At 41.4% G+C, this 22586-nt stretch overlaps 1 protein-coding gene across 1 annotated transcript in view; it reads left to right on the top strand.

Annotated features, from left to right (window-relative positions):
- The first annotated feature begins 744 nt into the window (after positions 1 to 744).
- The window catches only part of NUP98 (nucleoporin 98 and 96 precursor), a 655099-nt gene continuing 633257 nt past the window's right edge, over positions 745 to 22586 (top strand). Inside the window, 1 exon segment of the mRNA XM_053705662.1 lies at positions 745 to 843. The gene's annotated coding sequence lies outside the window, so the exon portion shown is untranslated.

Below are 22586 nucleotides of genomic sequence, written 5' to 3'. Positions count from 1 at the left end.
TGCCCGCGCGTGATTGGCTGTGCGCGGGCAGGGGGCGTGTGCAATGGTGGTTACCTGCGGGTAATTTGTCCCCGCCACAGGCGAGCGAGCGTATACGCGCCCCGTCCGCCTCAGCTTTGATAAATCTAGCCCTTAGTACTATATGGCAGCAGTGTTTTATATCATTGTATAAAAAATACATCTGCCATACACGTGCACACTCCTGAGCTCTTATCAGCCTACAGTTTTACACTTCAATAAAAGATACCAAAGAACAAAGCAAATTTGATTACAGAAGTAAATTAAAAAGTAGTTTAATGAATCATGAGTTTCCTTTTGACTTTACTGTCCCTTTACTTGGTGGAAGTCTGGTGAGGTCTCACGCTTTATTTTGTACAATGTCACAGACAATAGTGCGGGAATAACGCTAATAACAGTGCGGGAGGTATCATAATAATAATAATAACCACAAGGAAATGTCGCCAGGAGAGACGACAATCCAATCCAATGTCGCAGGTTTCCAAGTTGACAGCGCAGCCAGACAGCTCACGTGACGTTGCCCTTACTGGCCGCAGCGGCCGTTGCTAAGCACCAGTAACTAGGACTAAGTGATTGACAACTCTTATCGCACCAATAATAACATAAACAGCGTGGCGGGAACCAATGGGAAGACAATCACATTTATCCCGCCCAACGAATTTGAACATCCCGTCTCCTGTGTGATAGGCAGAGCAACTAGCCAATGGGGACTCGCTACTAGACGGGGGCGGGGTGATCGCTTGACGTAATGTGCCTGACATCAGCGCCATATTGATTGATGACGCACTTGGCTCCCGCCTGCGGCCTACGAGGAGTCCGTTACCGGTGAGTGTGGGACCGGCGAGCCGGTGGGGTTGTGAGGGCGAGAGGAGGTGTAGCATAAAGTTACGTGTGTGCGCGGGCTGGAGCCCGGGGAGGGAAGTCTGCGCGCACGTGAGTGAGGGGCGCTGTGCCAGTGCCGAACTGCTGAGGGCACGAGACCAGGCTGTTTACTACTGACGTGCGGCTGCGTGTGCGATAAGGCTCCGACACGCGTGTTTATGTGCACGGTTATGTGTGTTAACTAGTGAGGCGCATACACACGTACATGGTTATGTGTATACAGCTAGTGAGGCGCATACACACGTATATATGTACATGGTTATGTGTATACAGCTAGTGAGGCGCATACACACGTATATATGTACATGGTTATGTGTATACAGCTAGTGAGGCGCATACACACGTATATATGTACATGGTTATGTGTATACAGCTAGTGAGGCGCATACACACGTATATATGTACATGGTTATGTGTATACAGCTAGTGAGGCGCATACACACGTATATATGTACATGGTTATGTGTATACAGCTAGTGAGGCGCATACACACGTATATATGTACATGGTTATGTGTATACAGCTAGTGAGGCGCATACACACGTACATGGTTATGTGTATACAGCTAGTGAGGCGCATACACACGTACATGGTTATGTGTATACAGCTAGTGAGGCGCATACACAGGTATATATGTACATGGTTATGTGTATACAGCTAGTGAGGCGCATACACACGTATATAGGTACATGGTTATGTGTATACAGCTAGTGAGGCGCATACACACGTATATATGTACATGGTTATGTGTATACAGCTAGTGAGGCGCATACACACGTATATATGTACATGGTTATGTGTATACAGCTAGTGAGGCGCATACACACGTATATATGTACATGGTTATGTGTATACAGCTAGTGAGGCGCATACACACGTATATATGTACATGGTTATGTGTATACAGCTAGTGAGGCGCATACACACGTATATATGTACATGGTTATGTGTATATACTGCTAGTGAGGCGCGTACACACGTATATACGTACATGGTTATGTGTATATACAGCTAGTGAGGCGCATACACACGTATATAGGTACATGGTTATGTGTATACAGCTAGTGAGGCGCATACACACGTATATATGTACATGGTTATGTGTATACAGCTAGTGAGGCGCATACACACGTATATATGTACATGGTTATGTGTATACAGCTAGTGAGGCGCATACACACGTATATATGTACATGGTTATGTGTATATACTGCTAGTGAGGCGCATACACACGTATATACGTACATGGTTATGTGTATATACAGCTAGTGAGGCGCATACACACGTATATACGTACATGGTTATGTGTATATACAGCTAGTGAGGCGCATACACACGTATATATGTACATGGTTATGTGTATACAGCTAGTGAGGCGCATACACACGTACATGGTTATGTGTATACTGCTAGTGAAGCGCATACACACGTATATATGTACATGGTTATGTGTATACTGCTAGTGAGGCGCATACACACGTATATAGGTACATGGTTATGTGTATACAGCTAGTGAGGCGCATACACACGTACATGGTTATGTGTATACAGCTAGTGAGGCGCATACACACGTATATATGTACATGGTTATGTGTATACAGCTAGTGAGGCGCATACACACGTATATATGTACATGGTTATGTGTATACAGCTAGTGAGGCGCATACACACGTATATATGTACATGGTTATGTGTATACAGCTAGTGAGGCGCATACACACGTATATACGTACATGGTTATGTGTATACAGCTAGTGAGGCGCATACACACGTACATGGTTATGTGTATACAGCTAGTGAGGCGCATACACACGTATATATGTACATGGTTATGTATATACAGCTAGTGAGGCGCGTACACACGTATATACGTACATGGTTATGTGTATATACAGCTAGTGAGGCGCATACACACGTATATATGTACATGGTTATGTGTATACAGCTAGTGAGGCGCATACACACGTACATGGTTATGTGTATACAGCTAGTGAGGCGCATACACACGTATATATGTACATGGTTATGTGTATACAGCTAGTGAGGCGCATACACACGTATATATGTACATGGTTATGTGTATACAGCTAGTGAGGCGCATACACACGTATATATGTACATGGTTATGTGTATACAGCTAGTGAGGCGCATACACACGTATATATGTACATGGTTATGTGTATACAGCTAGTGAGGCGCATACACACGTATATATGTACATGGTTATGTGTATACAGCTAGTGAGGCGCATACACACGTATATATGTACATGGTTATGTGTATACAGCTAGTGAGGCGCATACACACGTATATAGGTACATGGTTATGTGTATATACTGCTAGTGAGGCGCGTACACACGTATATACGTACATGGTTATGTGTATATACAGCTAGTGAGGCGCATACACACGTATATATGTACATGGTTATGTGTATACAGCTAGTGAGGCGCATACACACGTACATGGTTATGTGTATACAGCTAGTGAGGCGCATACACACGTATATATGTACATGGTTATGTGTATACAGCTAGTGAGGCGCATACACACGTATATATGTACATGGTTATGTGTATACAGCTAGTGAGGCGCATACACACGTATATATGTACATGGTTATGTGTATACAGCTAGTGAGGCGCATACACACGTATATATGTACATGGTTATGTGTATACAGCTAGTGAGGCGCATACACACGTATATATGTACATGGTTATGTGTATATACTGCTAGTGAGGCGCATACACACGTATATATGTACATGGTTATGTGTATACAGCTAGTGAGGCGCATACACACGTATATATGTACATGGTTATGTGTATACAGCTAGTGAGGTGCGTACACACGTATATACGTACATGGTTATGTGTATATACAGCTAGTGAGGCGCATACACACGTGTATATATGTACATGGTTATGTGTATACAGCTAGTGAGGCGCATACACACGTACATGGTTATGTGTATACAGCTAGTGAGGCGCATACACACGTATATATGTACATGGTTATGTGTATACAGCTAGTGAGGCGCATACACACGTATATATGTACATGGTTATGTGTATACAGCTAGTGAGGCGCATACACACGTATATATGTACATGGTTATGTGTATACAGCTAGTGAGGCGCATACACACGTATATATGTACATGGTTATGTGTATACAGCTAGTGAGGCGCATACACACGTATATATGTATATGGTTATGTGTATATACTGCTAGTGAGGCGCGTACACACGTATATAGGTACATGGTTATGTGTATATACTGCTAGTGAGGCGCGTACACACGTATATAGGTACATGGTTATGTGTATATACTGCTAGTGAGGCGCGTACACACGTATATACGTACATGGTTATGTGTATATACAGCTAGTGAGGCGCATACACACGTGTATATATGTACATGGTTATGTGTATACAGCTAGTGAGGCGCATACACACGTACATGGTTATGTGTATACAGCTAGTGAGGCGCATACACACGTATATATGTACATGGTTATGTGTATACAGCTAGTGAGGCGCATACACACGTATATATGTACATGGTTATGTGTATACAGCTAGTGAGGCGCATACACACGTACATATGTACATGGTTATGTGTATACAGCTAGTGAGGCGCATACACACGTATATATGTACATGGTTATGTGTATACAGCTAGTGAGGCGCATACACACGTATATATGTACATGGTTATGTGTATATACTGCTAGTGAGGCGCGTACACACGTATATAGGTACATGGTTATGTGTATATACTGCTAGTGAGGCGCGTACACACGTATATAGGTACATGGTTATGTGTATACTGCTAGTGAGGCGCATACACACGTATATATGTACATGGTTATGTGTATACAGCTAGTGAGGCGCATACACACGTATATATGTACATGGTTATGTGTATACAGCTAGTGAGGCGCATACACGCATATGTATTTACATGGTTATGTGTATACAGCTAGTGAGGCGCATACACACGTATATAGGTACATGGTTATGTGTATACAGCTAGTGAGGCGCATACACACGTATATAGGTACATGGTTATGTGTATACAGCTAGTGAGGCGCATACACACGTATATATGTACATGGTTATGTGTATACAGCTAGTGAGGCGCATACACACGTATATATGTACATGGTTATGTGTATACAGCTAGTGAGGCGCATACACGCATATGTATTTACATGGTTATGTGTATACAGCTAGTGAGGCGCATACACACGTATATAGGTACATGGTTATGTGTATACAGCTAGTGAGGCGCATACACACGTATATATGTACATGGTTATGTGTATACAGCTAGTGAGGCGCATACACACGTATATATGTACATGGTTATGTGTATACAGCTAGTGAGGCGCATACACACGTATATATGTACATGGTTATGTGTATACAGCTAGTGAGGCGCATACACACGTATATATGTACATGGTTATGTGTATACAGCTAGTGAGGCGCATACACACGTATATAGGTACATGGTTATGTGTATACAGCTAGTGAGGCGCATACACACGTATATATGTACATGGTTATGTGTATACAGCTAGTGAGGCGCATACACACGTATATATGTACATGGTTATGTGTATACAGCTAGTGAGGCGCATACACACGTATATATGTACATGGTTATGTGTATACAGCTAGTGAGGCGCATACACACGTATATATGTACATGGTTATGTGTATACAGCTAGTGAGGCGCATACACACGTATATATGTACATGGTTATGTGTATACTGCTAGTGAGGCGCATACACACGTATATATGTACATGGTTATGTGTATACAGCTAGTGAGGCGCATACACACGTATATATGTACATGGTTATGTGTATACAGCTAGTGAGGCGCATACACGCATATGTATTTACATGGTTATGTGTATACAGCTAGTGAGGCGCATACACACGTATATATGTACATGGTTATGTGTATACAGCTAGTGAGGCGCGTACACACGTATATAGGTACATGGTTATGTGTATACAGCTAGTGAGGCGCATACACACGTATATAGGTACATGGTTATGTGTATACAGCTAGTGAGGCGCATACACACGTATATATGTACATGGTTATGTGTATACAGCTAGTGAGGCGCATACACACGTATATATGTACATGGTTATGTATATACTGCTAGTGAGGCGCATACACACGTATATATGTACATGGTTATGTGTATACAGCTAGTGAGGCGCATACACACGTATATATGTACATGGTTATGTGTATACAGCTAGTGAGGCGCATACACACGTATATATGTACATGGTTATGTGTATACAGCTAGTGAGGCGCATACACACGTACATGGTTATGTGTATACTGCTAGTGAGGTGCGTACACACGTACATGGTTATGTGTATACAGCTAGTGAGGCGCATACACACGTATATATGTACATGGTTATGTGTATACAGCTAGTGAGGCGCATACACACGTATATATGTACATGGTTATGTGTATACAGCTAGTGAGGCGCATACACACGTATATATGTACATGGTTATGTGTATACAGCTAGTGAGGCGCATACACACGTATATATGTACATGGTTATGTGTATACAGCTAGTGAGGCGCATACACACGTACATGGTTATGTGTATACTGCTAGTGAGGTGCGTACACACGTACATGGTTATGTGTATACTGCTAGTGAGGCGCATACACGCATATGTATTTACATGGTTATGTGTATACTGCTAGTGAGGCGCATACACACGTATATATGTACATGGTTATGTGTATACTGCTAGTGAGGCGCATACACACGTATATATGTACATGGTTATGTGTATACAGCTAGTGAGGCGAATACACACGTATATATGTACATGGTTATGTGTATACAGCTAGTGAGGCGCATACACACGTATATATGTACATGGTTATGTGTATACAGCTAGTGAGGCGCATACACACGTATATATGTACATGGTTATGTGTATACAGCTAGTGAGGCGCATACACACGTATATATGTACATGGTTATGTGTATACTGCTAGTGAGGCGCATACACACGTATATAGGTACATGGTTATGTGTATACAGCTAGTGAGGCGCATACACACGTATATATGTACATGGTTATGTGTATACTGCTAGTGAGGCGCATACACACGTATATAGGTACATGGTTATGTGTATACAGCTAGTGAGGCGCATACACACGTATATATGTACATGGTTATGTGTATACTGCTAGTGAGGCGCATACACACGTATATATGTACATGGTTATGTGTATACAGCTAGTGAGGCGCATACACGTATATATGTACATGGTTATGTGTATACAGCTAGTGAGGCGCATACACAGGTATATATGTACATGGTTATGTGTATACAGCTAGTGAGGCGCATACACACGTATATATGTACATGGTTATGTGTATACAGCTAGTGAGGCGAATACACACGTATATATGTACATGGTTATGTGTATACAGCTAGTGAGGCGCATACACACGTATATATGTACATGGTTATGTGTATACAGCTAGTGAGGCGCATACACACGTATATATGTACATGGTTATGTGTATACAGCTAGTGAGGCGCATACACACGTATATATGTACATGGTTATGTGTATACTGCTAGTGAGGCGCATACACACGTATATAGGTACATGGTTATGTGTATACAGCTAGTGAGGCGCATACACACGTATATATGTACATGGTTATGTGTATACTGCTAGTGAGGCGCATACACACGTATATATGTACATGGTTATGTGTATACAGCTAGTGAGGCGCATACACGTATATATGTACATGGTTATGTGTATACAGCTAGTGAGGCGCATACACAGGTATATATGTACATGGTTATGTGTATACAGCTAGTGAGGCGCATACACACGTATATATGTACATGGTTATGTGTATATACAGCTAGTGAGGTGCATACACGCATATGTATGTACATGGTTATGTGTATACAGCTAGTGAGGCGCATACACACGTATATATGTACATGGTTATGTGTATACAGCTAGTGAGGTGCATACACACGTATATATGTACATGGTTATGTGTATATACAGCTAGTGAGGCGCATACACACGTATATATGTACATGGTTATGTGTATACAGCTAGTGAGGCGCATACACACGTATATATGTACATGGTTATGTGTATACTGCTAGTGAGGCGCGTACACACGTATATATGTACATGGTTATGTGTATACTGCTAGTGAGGCGCATACACACGTATATATGTACATGGTTATGTGTATACTGCTAGTGAGGCGCATACACACGTATATATGTACATGGTTATGTGTATACTGCTAGTGAGGCGCGTACACACGTATATATGTACATGGTTATGTGTATACTGCTAGTGAGGCGCATACACACGTATATATGTACATGGTTATGTGTATACAGCTAGTGAGGCGCATACACGCGTATATATGTACATGGTTATGTGTATACTGCTAGTGAGGCGCATACACACGTATATATGTACATGGTTATGTGTATACAGCTAGTGAGGCGCATACACACGTATATATGTACATGGTTATGTGTATACAGCTAGTGAGGCGCATACACACGTATATATGTACATGGTTATGTGTATACTGCTAGTGAGGCGCATACACACGTATATATGTACATGGTTATGTGTATACTGCTAGTGAGGCGCGTACACACGTATATATGTACATGGTTATGTGTATACTGCTAGTGAGGCGCATACACACGTATATATGTACATGGTTATGTGTATACAGCTAGTGAGGCGCATACACGCGTATATATGTACATGGTTATGTGTATACTGCTAGTGAGGCGCATACACGCGTATATATGTACATGGTTATGTGTATACAGCTAGTGAGGCGCATACACACGTATATATGTACATGGTTATGTGTATACTGCTAGTGAGGCGCATACACACGTATATATGTACATGGTTATGTGTATACTGCTAGTGAGGCGCATACACACGTATATATGTACATGGTTATGTGTATACAGCTAGTGAGGCGCATACACACGTATATATGTACATGGTTATGTGTATACAGCTAGTGAGGCGCATACACACGTATATATGTACATGGTTATGTGTATACAGCTAGTGAGGCGCATACACACGTATATAGGTACATGGTTATGTGTATACAGCTAGTGAGGCGCATACACACGTATATATGTACATGGTTATGTGTATACAGCTAGTGAGGCGCGTACACACGTATATATGTACATGGTTATGTGTATACTGCTAGTGAGGCGCATACACGTATATATGTACATGGTTATGTGTATACTGCTAGTGAGGCGCATACACGTATATATGTACATGGTTATGTGTATACAGCTAGTGAGGCGCATACACACGTATATATGTACATGGTTATGTGTATACAGCTAGTGAGGCGCATACACACGTATATATGTACATGGTTATGTGTATACAGCTAGTGAGGCGCATACACACGTATATATGTACATGGTTATGTGTATATACAGCTAGTGAGGCGCATACACGCGTATATATGTACATGGTTATGTGTATACAGCTAGTGAGGCGCATACACGCGTATATATGTACATGGTTATGTGTATACAGCTAGTGAGGCGCATACACACGTATATATGTACATGGTTATGTGTATACAGCTAGTGAGGCGCGTACACACGTACATGGTTATGTGTATACTGCTAGTGAAGCGCATACACACGTATATATGTACATGGTTATGTGTATACTGCTAGTGAGGCGCATACACACGTATATAGGTACATGGTTATGTGTATATACAGCTAGTGAGGCGCATACACACGTATATATGTACATGGTTATGTGTATATACAGCTAGTGAGGCGCGTACACACGTATATATGTACATGGTTATGTGTATACAGCTAGTGAGGCGCATACACACGTATATATGTACATGGTTATGTATATACAGCTAGTGAGGCGCATACACACGTATATATGTACATGGTTATGTGTATATACAGCTAGTGAGGCGCATACACACGTATATATGTACATGGTTATGTGTATACAGCTAGTGAGGCGCATACACACGTATATATGTACATGGTTATGTGTATACTGCTAGTGAGGCGCATACACACGTATATATGTACATGGTTATGTGTATACAGCTAGTGAGGCGCATACACACGTATATATGTACATGGTTATGTGTATATACTGCTAGTGAGGCGCGTACACACGTATATATGTACATGGTTATGTGTATACAGCTAGTGAGGCGCATACACACGTATATATGTACATGGTTATGTGTATACTGCTAGTGAGGCGCATACACACGTGTATATATGTACATGGTTATGTGTATACAGCTAGTGAGGCGCATACACACGTATATATGTACATGGTTATGTGTATACAGCTAGTGAGGCGCATACACACGTATATATGTACATGGTTATGTGTATACAGCTAGTGAGGCGCATACACACGTATATATGTACATGGTTATGTGTATACTGCTAGTGAGGCGCATACACACGTGTATATATGTACATGGTTATGTGTATACAGCTAGTGAGGCGCATACACACGTATATATGTACATGGTTATGTGTATACAGCTAGTGAGGCGCATACACACGTATATATGTACATGGTTATGTGTATACAGCTAGTGAGGCGCATACACACGTATATATGTACATGGTTATGTGTATACAGCTAGTGAGGCGCATACACACGTATATATGTACATGGTTATGTGTATACAGCTAGTGAGGCGCATACACACGTATATATGTACATGGTTATGTGTATACAGCTAGTGAGGCGCATACACGCGTATATATGTACATGGTTATGTGTATACAGCTAGTGAGGTGCGTACACACGTATATATGTACATGGTTATGTGTATACAGCTAGTGAGGCGCATACACGCGTATATATGTACATGGTTATGTGTATACAGCTAGTGAGGCGCATACACGCGTATATATGTACATGGTTATGTGTATACAGCTAGTGAGGCGCATACACGCATATGTATTTACATGGTTATGTGTATACAGCTAGTGAGGCGCATACACGCATATGTATTTACATGGTTATGTGTATACAGCTAGTGAGGCGCATACACACGTATATATGTACATGGTTATGTGTATACAGCTAGTGAGGCGCATACACACGTATATAGGTACATGGTTATGTGTATACAGCTAGTGAGGCGCATACACACGTATATATGTACATGGTTATGTGTATACAGCTAGTGAGGCGCATACACACGTATATAGGTACATGGTTATGTGTATACAGCTAGTGAGGCGCATACACACGTATATATGTACATGGTTATGTGTATACAGCTAGTGAGGTGCGTACACACGTATATATGTACATGGTTATGTGTATACAGCTAGTGAGGCGCATACACACGTATATATGTACATGGTTATGTGTATACAGCTAGTGAGGCGCATACACACGTATATATGTACATGGTTATGTGTATACAGCTAGTGAGGCGCATACACACGTATATATGTACATGGTTATGTGTATACAGCTAGTGAGGCGCATACACACGTATATAGGTACATGGTTATGTGTATACAGCTAGTGAGGCGCATACACACGTATATATGTACATGGTTATGTGTATACAGCTAGTGAGGCGCATACACACGTATATATGTACATGGTTATGTGTATACAGCTAGTGAGGCGCATACACACGTATATATGTACATGGTTATGTGTATACAGCTAGTGAGGCGCATACACACGTATATATGTACATGGTTATGTGTATACAGCTAGTGAGGCGCATACACACGTATATATGTACATGGTTATGTGTATATACTGCTAGTGAGGCGCGTACACACGTATATATGTACATGGTTATGTGTATACAGCTAGTGAGGCGCATACACACGTATATATGTACATGGTTATGTGTATACAGCTAGTGAGGCGCATACACGCGCATGTATTTACATGGTTGTGTGTATTAGTGAGGCGCATACATTAGATGTAAACACATAACCATGCCAAATATAATCTTATGGGAACTTCTGGGAGAACATGACACTGAATTAATGGATAAAATTCCCTATTGTAATATATCATAATTATGTATCTTAAATAGAATTTGTTTTTTTACAAACAATTGATTTTGTATCCACCCTGTGGCACTGGCATAGCGCAGGGGGGTGCCCGATGTGTGGATGGTGTGGCATGGAATTCATTGTGGCATCGACACAACACAGGGGGTATGCTCAGCATGGTGACACTGTGGTGCTGCCTTACCATATGGGGGGGTGCCTGTGTAGAGATGTTGCACGGGGGGGGGGGGGATGCCTGTCATGGGGTCAATGTGGCACTGATGCCTGTCATGGGGTCAATGTGGCACTGATGCCTGTCATGGGGTCAATGTGGCACTGATGCCTGTCATGGGGTCAATGTGGCACTGAGGCCTGTCATGGGGTCAATGTGGCACTGATGCCTGTCATGGGGTCAATGTGGCACTGATGCCTGTCATGGGGTCAATGTGGCACTGATGCCTGTCATGGGGTCAATGTGGCACTGATGCCTGTCATGGGGTCAATGTGGCACTGCCACAGAAGCTTTGCATGGGGCAAGATTTTAGGGATGATCTCTTAGAGGCTGTGATGGAAATTGAAAGAATGTGTAGACTGTTATTTGCTGTAAAGCTATCGTGTTGTGTGAATTTAAAACTAAGCATCTAGCCATATTTTTATTTGGATAAATGTTTTACAGACTTAATTTTAAGTAATTTTTTTTTGCTGCTTATTTTCTATGACATAATATTCCTTTTCTCTGTTATTGCTGTTTCACAGATTGTACTACATTTGTGCACTGGAACAAATATAATGTGAATATGACCGTGACTGTGTGCTAGCATCACCTTTTCAAGGATTTCTAGCAGTATATGGATTAGAACCGCATTTCCCTTGGTTTTATGTATTAAAGGGACATGCCACCCACATTTTTTCTTTTATGATTTAGAAAGAGAATGCAATTTTAAACAGCTTTCTAATTTACTTATATTATCTAATTTGTTTTATTCTCTTGATATTCTTTGATGAAAAGCATATCTAGATATGCTCACTAGCTGCTGATTGGTTGCTGCACATAGAAGCATCATGTGATTGGCTCACCATGTGCATTGCTTTTTCTTCAAATAAGGATATTTAACAAATGAAGCAAAATAAATTATGGAAGTAAATTGTAATGTTTAAATTTCTCTTCTCTATCTGAATAATGAAAGAAAGATTTTGGTTTTAGTGGCCCTTTAAGGTTTAACCTTTCATCTTATTGAGGGTTTCTGGCTTGTGATATTTGTGTCCAGCCTGGCTGCTCCCTCGGTGTATCATGTTTATTTTATGTGTACCCATGTGCTGGCTCTTTTGGTAACTTCTTGCTATTTTTCATATATGCGTGTGTATCTGTATGTATTCTAATCTCCCTGTCATAATGTAGCTGTGAAGGTTGTACTCTTTACATTCCAAGTGACCATTGTGTGTGTATAAAATACAGCATACATGTGTGTAAATGCGTCTCTAGAGACCACCCGCTGTACAAGCTCTTGTCTACGTTTTTCTCAAACATCTCCTTGTTTAGAGCTGCATATAGCTTACTGTAGTAGTCATACCTGTGTGACATCACTTCTGTTTGTCTGCTCTTACAGTGGAGGCCTTAGAATTGGTCTGAAGCCTTCTTCCCAAGGTAAATGATTCCAGACTTTAGAGATCCTTTTGGCTCTGCCACTAACGTATACCAGGCCCAGCTAATAGCTTGGCATTTGGCTTTATATAAAAACACATCAGGTACAGTCTGTCTTAAAGGAACAGAAGTGCAAACACAATAGACTTTATTTTGCAAGATTTACATGCATGTAACTATTTTGTACCTCTGTGTTAAACATTAGATATTTTGTACTTTTATATCCTTTTCAGTTCACATTTCACTTTGTTACGTTTTCTTGGTAATCGGCAGTAAAAGTATTGTTAGGAAAACCGTTTGACAGAATCCACGTACTGAAGCTATGTTTGTTTGCCTTTAGATATGTCTGTAATATCTCTAGTTGTTAATGGCAAGTCACCTTATGGTCCTGCACGCTGATGATGCCTTATTTAATTTCCTCATGGAACTTGGGTTCAGTGGGGAAAAAAGCTTTTTTCTCTCTCTCCTCCTCCTATTTGCTAAATGCATTGACCTCTTGTAGAGCCAGAGCTTTTACAGTGTTTCTGCTGGCTTTTGACTTGTTTGGCACGGTCACACTACTCACCGCATGCAAGGACACTCTTCACTAAACTTGCTTGGAACTTCACAAGACGTATGAAAATATTTCAGAGGTTCTTATTTCACGCTCAGGATAGCTTAAAGTGAAGGTAAACTTTGATGAATCAGTGCCCTGTTTTTAAAAATATTAAAAACCAGTGGCTTTCATTCTTCAAAGTTTACATTTCACAGTTTTTGTAAAAATACTTACCTTTTAATTCTGGAAGCCGCTCCAGCGCCTCCCCCGCCCGTCGCAAGTCTTTTCATATGTCACCAATGACAAATCTGGATTCCTCCAATCATGGCTTTCCCCCCCAGAGAAAACATTGCCTGAGGACACACCGTGCTTGGAGGAAGCTGTATTCTTCATTGGTGACGTAAGAAGAGACTTACGATGGGCAGGGGAAGCGCTGGAGTGCCCCTGTTTTTAATAGTATTTTTAAAATTGGGTCACTGACTCATCAAAGTTTACCTTAACTTTAAAGGGATTGTAAACTTCACATGTTTTAAAATCAGGTCCGGAGTTTGATATTTTAAATGTACTTCAATTGATCACTTCTAATGAAGATATGCTGTAATCTCGCTGTGCCATTCGAAAACAGTGTTCCAGACGCCCACTTCAAAACTCATATTGTTTGTGAGCTAACTGCTTGAATTGTTCTCTAGCTACGAAAAGTGCCGTATGTCTGGAGTGCTGATTGGAGAACAGTTTAAATAGCTCACATAAAATGAATCAATGTGGCGGCCGGAGCGCGGGGTATTAGAATGGCACGGCTAGACTAAAAGTAAGTTACAGCGCAATTTTATTAGATGTGATGAAGTCAATCTAAAATTTCACTTGGATTCCAGACCTGGTTTTAAAACATGCAAAGTTTTTTAGCATCACTTTAATTGTAGTCAGTGATAAAGCGCTAAGGGTAGTGTGAATTCTACCCTACTAAAGTGCCACTTTCCCATTAATATGGAAATACAGAGATGGGCAAAGGAAACACCTTGTAATTACAAGATGTGTCTGCCGTTGTCCAAACAACCTATTGAGGTTTTTTCATTTTTATATATTAACTGTATTGCTGCAATTTTTTTTCAAAAATAAACTTTCTGCACCACTTATTTGAAGCCTGCCATGTGCATTTCAGGTTCTCAAAACTCTTCATCAGAATTCAATTACAGGAAAAGGAGAAAAAATAAAAGCATATTTATATCTATTCCATTCTCAGTGTTTACAATCCCTATAATTGGGAATTAAAACACTTTATTTCCTTAATACAGGGAGAGTCCACCAGGAGGAGGCAAAGACACCCCAGCCAAAGGCTTAAATACTTCCCCCACTTCCCTCATCCCCCAGTCATTCTTTGCCTTTCGTCACAGGAGGATGGCAGAGAAGTGTCGGAAGATTCAGAGTAGTCTCTTATGTAGGGTAGTACTCTTCAAGATGGGACTGAAGTTTTAAGTGGTCTTGTCAGCCTCTCAGTGAGAGCATTGATGAAAGTTAGTCTGGGGATACAGGGAGAGTCTTTCTGCGAACCCATTCAGACTCGTATTAACAGCTCCTAAAGCAGAAGCGCTGCTACAATCTGTCAAACTTGAAAGACCGTTTTACTGTTCCATAGTATAGATTCCGGTAAGATCGTTAACATTTTTACACATATTGCAAACGCTAGAAGACAGGGTCACAATGTGGCTCCTTTTACCTTTATGGACTCATGGGTTTATCTCCTGAGGAGGATTATGAACAGTTGGGTTTAATCATATATTCTTTATTTGATTTTAAGCCTCTATGTGAGATGTTTATGGGCTCATAGGCTGAGATGGAACGTACAGGTTTCACTTTCACTTTGAAGGTTGCACAGCTTAAAAGCTTGGCACGCTTTTTCTCATAGCAGGGACGGTCCTGCAGTACGCACCATGTGACCGGAATGGTCGAGGCTTCCGTTTCCTTTTTCTTGACCGAGTTACGGAGAGGAGTTTTCTTTCTAATGACACGGTGAGTCCATGGATCATCTAATTACTATTGGGAAATACCACTCCTGCCCAGCAGGAGGCTGCATAGAGCACCACAGCAAAGCTGTTAAATATCACCTCCCTTTCCTCCAACCCCAGTCATTCGACTGAAGTAAAGGAGAGAAAGCAAGCAACAAGATGCAGAGGTGTCTGAAGTTTATTACATAACAACCTGTCTAAAGAACAGGGCGGGCCATGGACTCATTGTGTCAAGAAATAATACATTTATCAGGTAAGCATACATTTTGTTTTCTTTCTAATGACACAATGAGTCCACGCATCATCTAATTACTATTGGGAATCAACCCAAGCTAGAGTACACAGATAAGGGAGGGACAAGACAGGAAACCTAAACGGAAGGCACCACTGCTTGAAGAACCTTTCTCCCAAAAGCGGTGCCTTCATACCGTAAGATAAGAACAAATCTCAGGGGCAAAGTTTGTATTTTTGTTCCTTTAGTTCTGTTAAAAGCCCAGCGTCGGAGGCCTCCGCTAATCCAGAGCAAACCAAGAGTTCTTGGAAGCCGGCTCAGTCCTGGGATAGATCCAAGCAGAGCAAGAAGCCTGTCAAGACCAAGTCTGCATGAAGAGGAGGCCCTCGGTCCTATTTTGGATCGTGTAGGGGGCAGTCTGTCGCTTCAGGGGCTTGGTTCAGGGACGTGCAGGATCCTTGGGTCCTGGAGGTCATAGCTCGGGGTTACAAGATAGGTTTAAAATCTCATCCACCCAGGGGCAGATTCATCATCTCAACCCGTCTTCAAGACTAGGAAAGAGGGAAGCCTTTTGTGGAGTGCGTAAGGTATCTGTTCTCCTTAGGAGTCATTCTCCAGTGCCTATCGCAGAGAGGGGTTTGAGATACTATTCAAACTTTTTCGTGTTCCCTAAGGAGGTGGGAACTTTCCGTCCAGTTCTGACCTTATTTGCTTAAAGGGACACTGTACCCAAAAAATTTCTTTCGTGATTCAGATAGAGCATGAAATTTTAAGCAACTTTCTAATTTACTCCTATTATCAAATTTTCCAGGCTTAAATACCAGTTCTGGGGACCAATCGCAAAAAAAGATATTGCAAAAAGTCCAGAGAAGGGCCACAAAGCTAATAAGGGGATTGGAGAATTTAACCTATGAGGAGAGGCTAGCGAAACTGGGTTTGTTTTCTTTAGAAAAAAGGCGCTTAAGAGGTGACATGATTACTTTATATAAATATATTCAAGGCCCATATACAGAGATGGCAGAAGCTCTGTCTATTCCAAGAAAATTGTTTGTGACCAGAGGTCACAATTTAAGGTTGGAGGAAAGGAGATTTAATCTCCTGCAACGGAAATGTTTTTTCACTGTAAGAGCAATAAAATTGTGGAACTCATTACCAAAGGAGGTAGTGAATGCCAATACCCCTAGATACATTTAAAAATTATTTGGCTACATTTCTGTCTATAAACAAAATTCATGGATATGATTGCAAGTTTTAAATGGGTCACCTTTTAGTGGGATTATTTAAGCTTAACTGGAGCTTTTTGTATATATTTTAGATTTGTATAGGTTAAACTCGATGGACTTTGGTCTTTATTTAACCTCATCTACTATGTTACCTCCCCCCCACTTACCTCATCCCCAGTCATTCTGCCGAGGGAACAAGGAAACAGGAGAAATATCAGGGTGAAAAAGGTGCCAGAAGAAAACAAAATAAATTTAGGGCTGCCCATTGGAGAACACGGGCGGATGCTGTGGACTCTCCCTGTATCGAAGGAAAGGAAATTATCTGGTAAGTCATAATTTATGTTTTCCTTCTTAATATAGGGAGAGTCCACAGCTGCATTCATTACTTGTGGGAAACAATACCCAACCTACAGAGGACACTGAATGCTAACGGGAGGGTAAAAAAAAAACATGCAGCCCCTAATCCGAGGGCACTACAGCCTGCAAAACCTCTCTCCCAAAGGCTGCTTCAGCAGAAGCAAAGCCATCAATCTGTAGCCGCCTTACAAAGCTGATCCATAGAGGCCTCATTTATGAAGGCCCAAGAGGAAGCCACTGCTCTTGTAGAATGATACGTAATCCCCTGAGATTTGTTCTTATTTTACGGTATGAAGGCACCGCTTTTGGGAGAGAGGTTCTTCAAGCAGTGGTTCCTTCCGTTTAGGTTTCCTGTCTTGTCCCTCCCTTATCTGTGTACTCTAGCTTGGGTTGATTCCCAATAGTAATTAGATGATGCGTGGACTCATTGTGTCATTAGAAAGAAAACAAAATATGCTTACCTGATAAATGTATTTATTTCTTGACACAATGAGTCCATGGCCCGCCCTGTTCTTTAGACAGGTTGTTGATATGTAATAAACTTCAGACACCTCTGCATCTTGTTGCTTGCTTTCTCTCCTTTACTTCAGTCGAATGACTGGGGTTGGAGGAAAGGGAGGTGATATTTAACAGCTTTGCTGTGGTGCTCTATGCAGCCTCCTGCTGGGCAGGAGTGGTATTTCCCAATAGTAATTAGATGATCCGTGGACTCACTGTGTCATTAGAAAGAAAACTCCTCTCCGTAACTCGGTCAAGAAAAAGGAAACGGAAGCCTAGACCATTCTGGTCACATGGTGCGTACTCCAGGACCGTCCCTGCTATGAGAAAAAGCGTGCAAAGCTTTTAAGCTGCGCAACCTTAAAAGTGAAAGTGAAACCTGTACGTTCCATCTCAGCCTATGAGCCCATAAACATCTCACATAAAGAGGCTTAAAATCAAATAAAGAATATATGATTAAACTATATGATTGAACTGTTCATAATCCTCCTCAGGAGATAAACCCATGAGTCCATAAAGGTAAAAGGAGCCACATTGTGACCCTGTCTTCTAGCGTTTGCAATATGTGTAAAAATGTTAACGATCTTACCGGAATCTATACCATGGAACAGTAAAACGGTCTTTCAAGTTTGACAGATTGTAGCAGCGCTTCTGCTTTAGGAGCTGTTAATACGAGTCTGAATGGGTTCGCAGAAAGACTCTCCCTGTATCCCCAGACTAACTTTCATCAATGCTCTCACTGAGAGGCTGACAAGACCACTTAAAACTTCAGTCCCATCTCGAAGAGTACTACCCTACATAAGAGACTAATCTGAATCTTCCGACACTTCTCTGCCATCCTCCTGTGACGAAAGGCAAAGAATGACTGGGGGATGAGGGAAGTGGGGGAAGTATTTAAGCCTTTGGCTGGGGTGTCTTTGCCTCCTCCTGGTGGCCAGGTTCTGTATTTCCCAGATGCAGCTGTGGACTTTCCCTGTATCGAAGGAAAAGGAATTCTGGTAAGTAATTTGTTATTTAAAAGAAAAGAAAAAAGTTAAAGGGACATGAAACCCAATTTTTTGTTTCTTTCATGATTCATTAAGAATTTACAATTTTAAACAGTGTTCCAATTTACTACTATCAATTTTGGTTTGTTCTTTTGGTATTCTTTTGTTGAAGGAGCAGCAATGCACTTTTGGGAGTTAGTTGAACAAATCAAGGAAGCAGATGACGAGGCATATGTGCAGCCACCAATCAGCAGCTTGCTCCCACTAGTGCTTTGCTTCTCTTGAGCCTACCTTGGTATCCTTTTCAACAAAGGATAAGAAGAGCATGAAGCAAACTGGGAGGTAAATTGGAAAGTTGTTAAAAGTATATGGTCTATATGACTCATGAAAGAGTTTCATATCCCTTTTAAGCTAAAGCCGTTGACCTTTAATTTTTTTCGTTGACCATTATTTTAAACAGCTTGTATGTAAGATAGAAGCTAACTGGCAGATTTGTAGCCTGTAACACACCCCACAAGCATAAACGCACAGTATTTTTCATCAGTTTCCTTTTAGTTGTGTCCAGCGTGCAAGCTGTGCATCAGTTTGTCAGCAGTGCAACTACATATGGGTATCTCAAATTGTCAGAGTGAACTACAGTGCAACTTTTTGCTAACAAGGAGTTAAAGGGACAGTACACTGTAAAATTGTTTTTCCATAAATGTATTTTAAATGACTTGTTATACCAACTGCAGAGTATAAAATATTTGAGAAATTGCATTTTCCGGTTTATTTGTGTATCTGAAGTAGCTGGTTTTGTGCTTTGAAACCACAGCCTATTACAATGGGTTGAGCTTCAGGTAATATCATATCTCATTATGTTATCACTTTCATGTACACAGACTTGCTTCCTTATCTTATATTTGTCTGGAACACCAAAGCTCAATACATAGACAGAACAATGGAAAATTATCATTTTATTACTTAACTATCATGCCCCCCACTGAGGGTGTAATCTCTTCTGCTGGCTGTGTTTACTTAGGCTTGTCAATAGCATATACGCCAGTATCAAAACTTTCAGTATAGGTCGGGAAACCACAAGCTAAATCAGCTATTTCAAATGCTGAAATATGAGTAAAGGAGTTACTTGCAACCAATTTAATACACTCTAGCAGGTAAAAAGGATCATTGGGAATAATTTAAAGGGGAGAAAGTTTTTGGGTGAACTGTCCCTTTAAAGTAAAAACCAACAGAGCCATAGGATGGAATATTATGGTACAGAGGCGTACAGCTGGCTAGAATTGTATGTGCGCAGCCTACAATGTCATTTGAAGTGCTGCTGTTGGCTTATTTTACTGAATATGTATTTCTTTTTAATGACACGATGAGTCCACGGATCATCTAATTACTAATGCGATATATCACTCCTGACCAGCAGGAGACGGCAAAGAGCACCACAGCAAAGCTGTTAAATATCGCTTCCCTCCCAGCCCAGTCATTCTCTTTGCCTACGTTAGAGTAAGGAAGTGGTAAAGTTAGGTGTTAAACTCTTGATTGAAGAATATTTTCTATTTTTAAGGTAGTACAAGATTGTGCTGCTTTGTCCTGGGGTGTAGCCGTAGTCCATATCAGTCTCTTCGGTAGAGCAGTGGTGGCTTTAGAGTGCTTCCCATATATTATTGCTGCCCTAACCCTGATAAACTGAGGGATATTACTCAGTCCTTTCTCTTTTGTCACAGGTCCATGTGAGGGAGAGGACCTCTCAAACCTGGGAACTGCCTTGCTTTCAGGCAGAATGACGTAAGTGCTGACTTTGTTTCTGAGTTCCGTTAACCCCAGAAATTAGTTTGGCACTTTATTTCATAAGATTGGACATATAAGGAAGCCTTTATTAAAATTGGGCACTTTATATTCTTAACACATAAATTCTCCTCTGTACACAGGAGATATTATGGGGCCAGCATAGACGCAGGCACTGAGGCAAGGAAAACATTTGCTGGTGGTTCACATCTCCCGGCGGTTTCATAACAAATATGCCGACCGGGAGATGGCTGTATTGGCAACGCCCATGATGGGCGGGACAAGAGGAGACGGCAATTGTGCTGTGCACGCCTTTTCTTTTAAAGACACGATGAGTCCACGGATTTCATCCTTGTGGGATTACGCCTCCTGGTCAGCAGGAGGAGGCAAAGAGCACCACAGCAGAGCTGTATATATAGCTTCTCCCTTCCCTCCCACTCTAGTCATTCTCTTTGCCTACGTTAGTGATAGGAAGAGGTAAAGTGAGGTGCTAGATTAGATTCTTCAATGAAGAGTTTATTATTTTTAAAGTAGTGCCAGAGAGTGCTACTTTGTTCTAGGGTGTAGCTGTAGTCCATATCAGTCTCTGTAGTAGTGCTATTGGTGTCTTTAGAACAATAGGAACTGGTGGGACATAATTCTCACTGCGCCTCCTATACATTTATGCTGCCCTTCTCCTGATAGCCTAAGTATAATTAACTCAGGCTTATGATTTTCCACAGGGCTATGGGAGGGAGAGGACCTCCTACACCCTGCTGGGCTGCCCTGCTGTCGGGCAGATGTTAAAGGTAAGTGCCAACTTTTTATTCTGGGTCTGGGAACCTCGGGAAGTGGGGCACTTGATGAGACAAATCTCTTGTTAGGACGCTATCCTCCTAGACTTATTCAGTGGAGGGGGATCCTATGACAGCACAGCTTTGTTTGGCAGGCACTGGGGCTTAAGAAATTTGTGGAGTTGGATAACACAAGATAATGTTACCTTACACATCAATTGGGACTTTATTACAGAGTTTCATAGACGTGTTTTGAGTCACTATTGTGGGGGATAGAGCTTACTGACATGCGGTAGCATACTCGGCTAAACTTTTGTACCTTTGGCTTAATTATATCCCCCGGTGTCAGATCTATAAGATCTTAATGGCGACCGGGAGATTGAGTACGGTGACGCCCACGATGGGCGGAGTTATCTTCCGGCCGTTTTTGAGCTCATTCCTCCATCTCTGTACAATCAGAGTGCTGTACAATCAGAGTGCTGGGAGATGGAGTACTCACGCCCACGAGGG

The sequence above is a fragment of the Bombina bombina genome, chromosome 3 (genome assembly GCF_027579735.1).
Source record: "Bombina bombina isolate aBomBom1 chromosome 3, aBomBom1.pri, whole genome shotgun sequence".
NCBI lineage: Eukaryota > Metazoa > Chordata > Amphibia > Anura > Bombinatoridae > Bombina > Bombina bombina.
The sequence above is the reverse complement of the archived record's forward strand: the minus strand, read 5'-3'. Positions and strand labels throughout refer to the sequence as shown.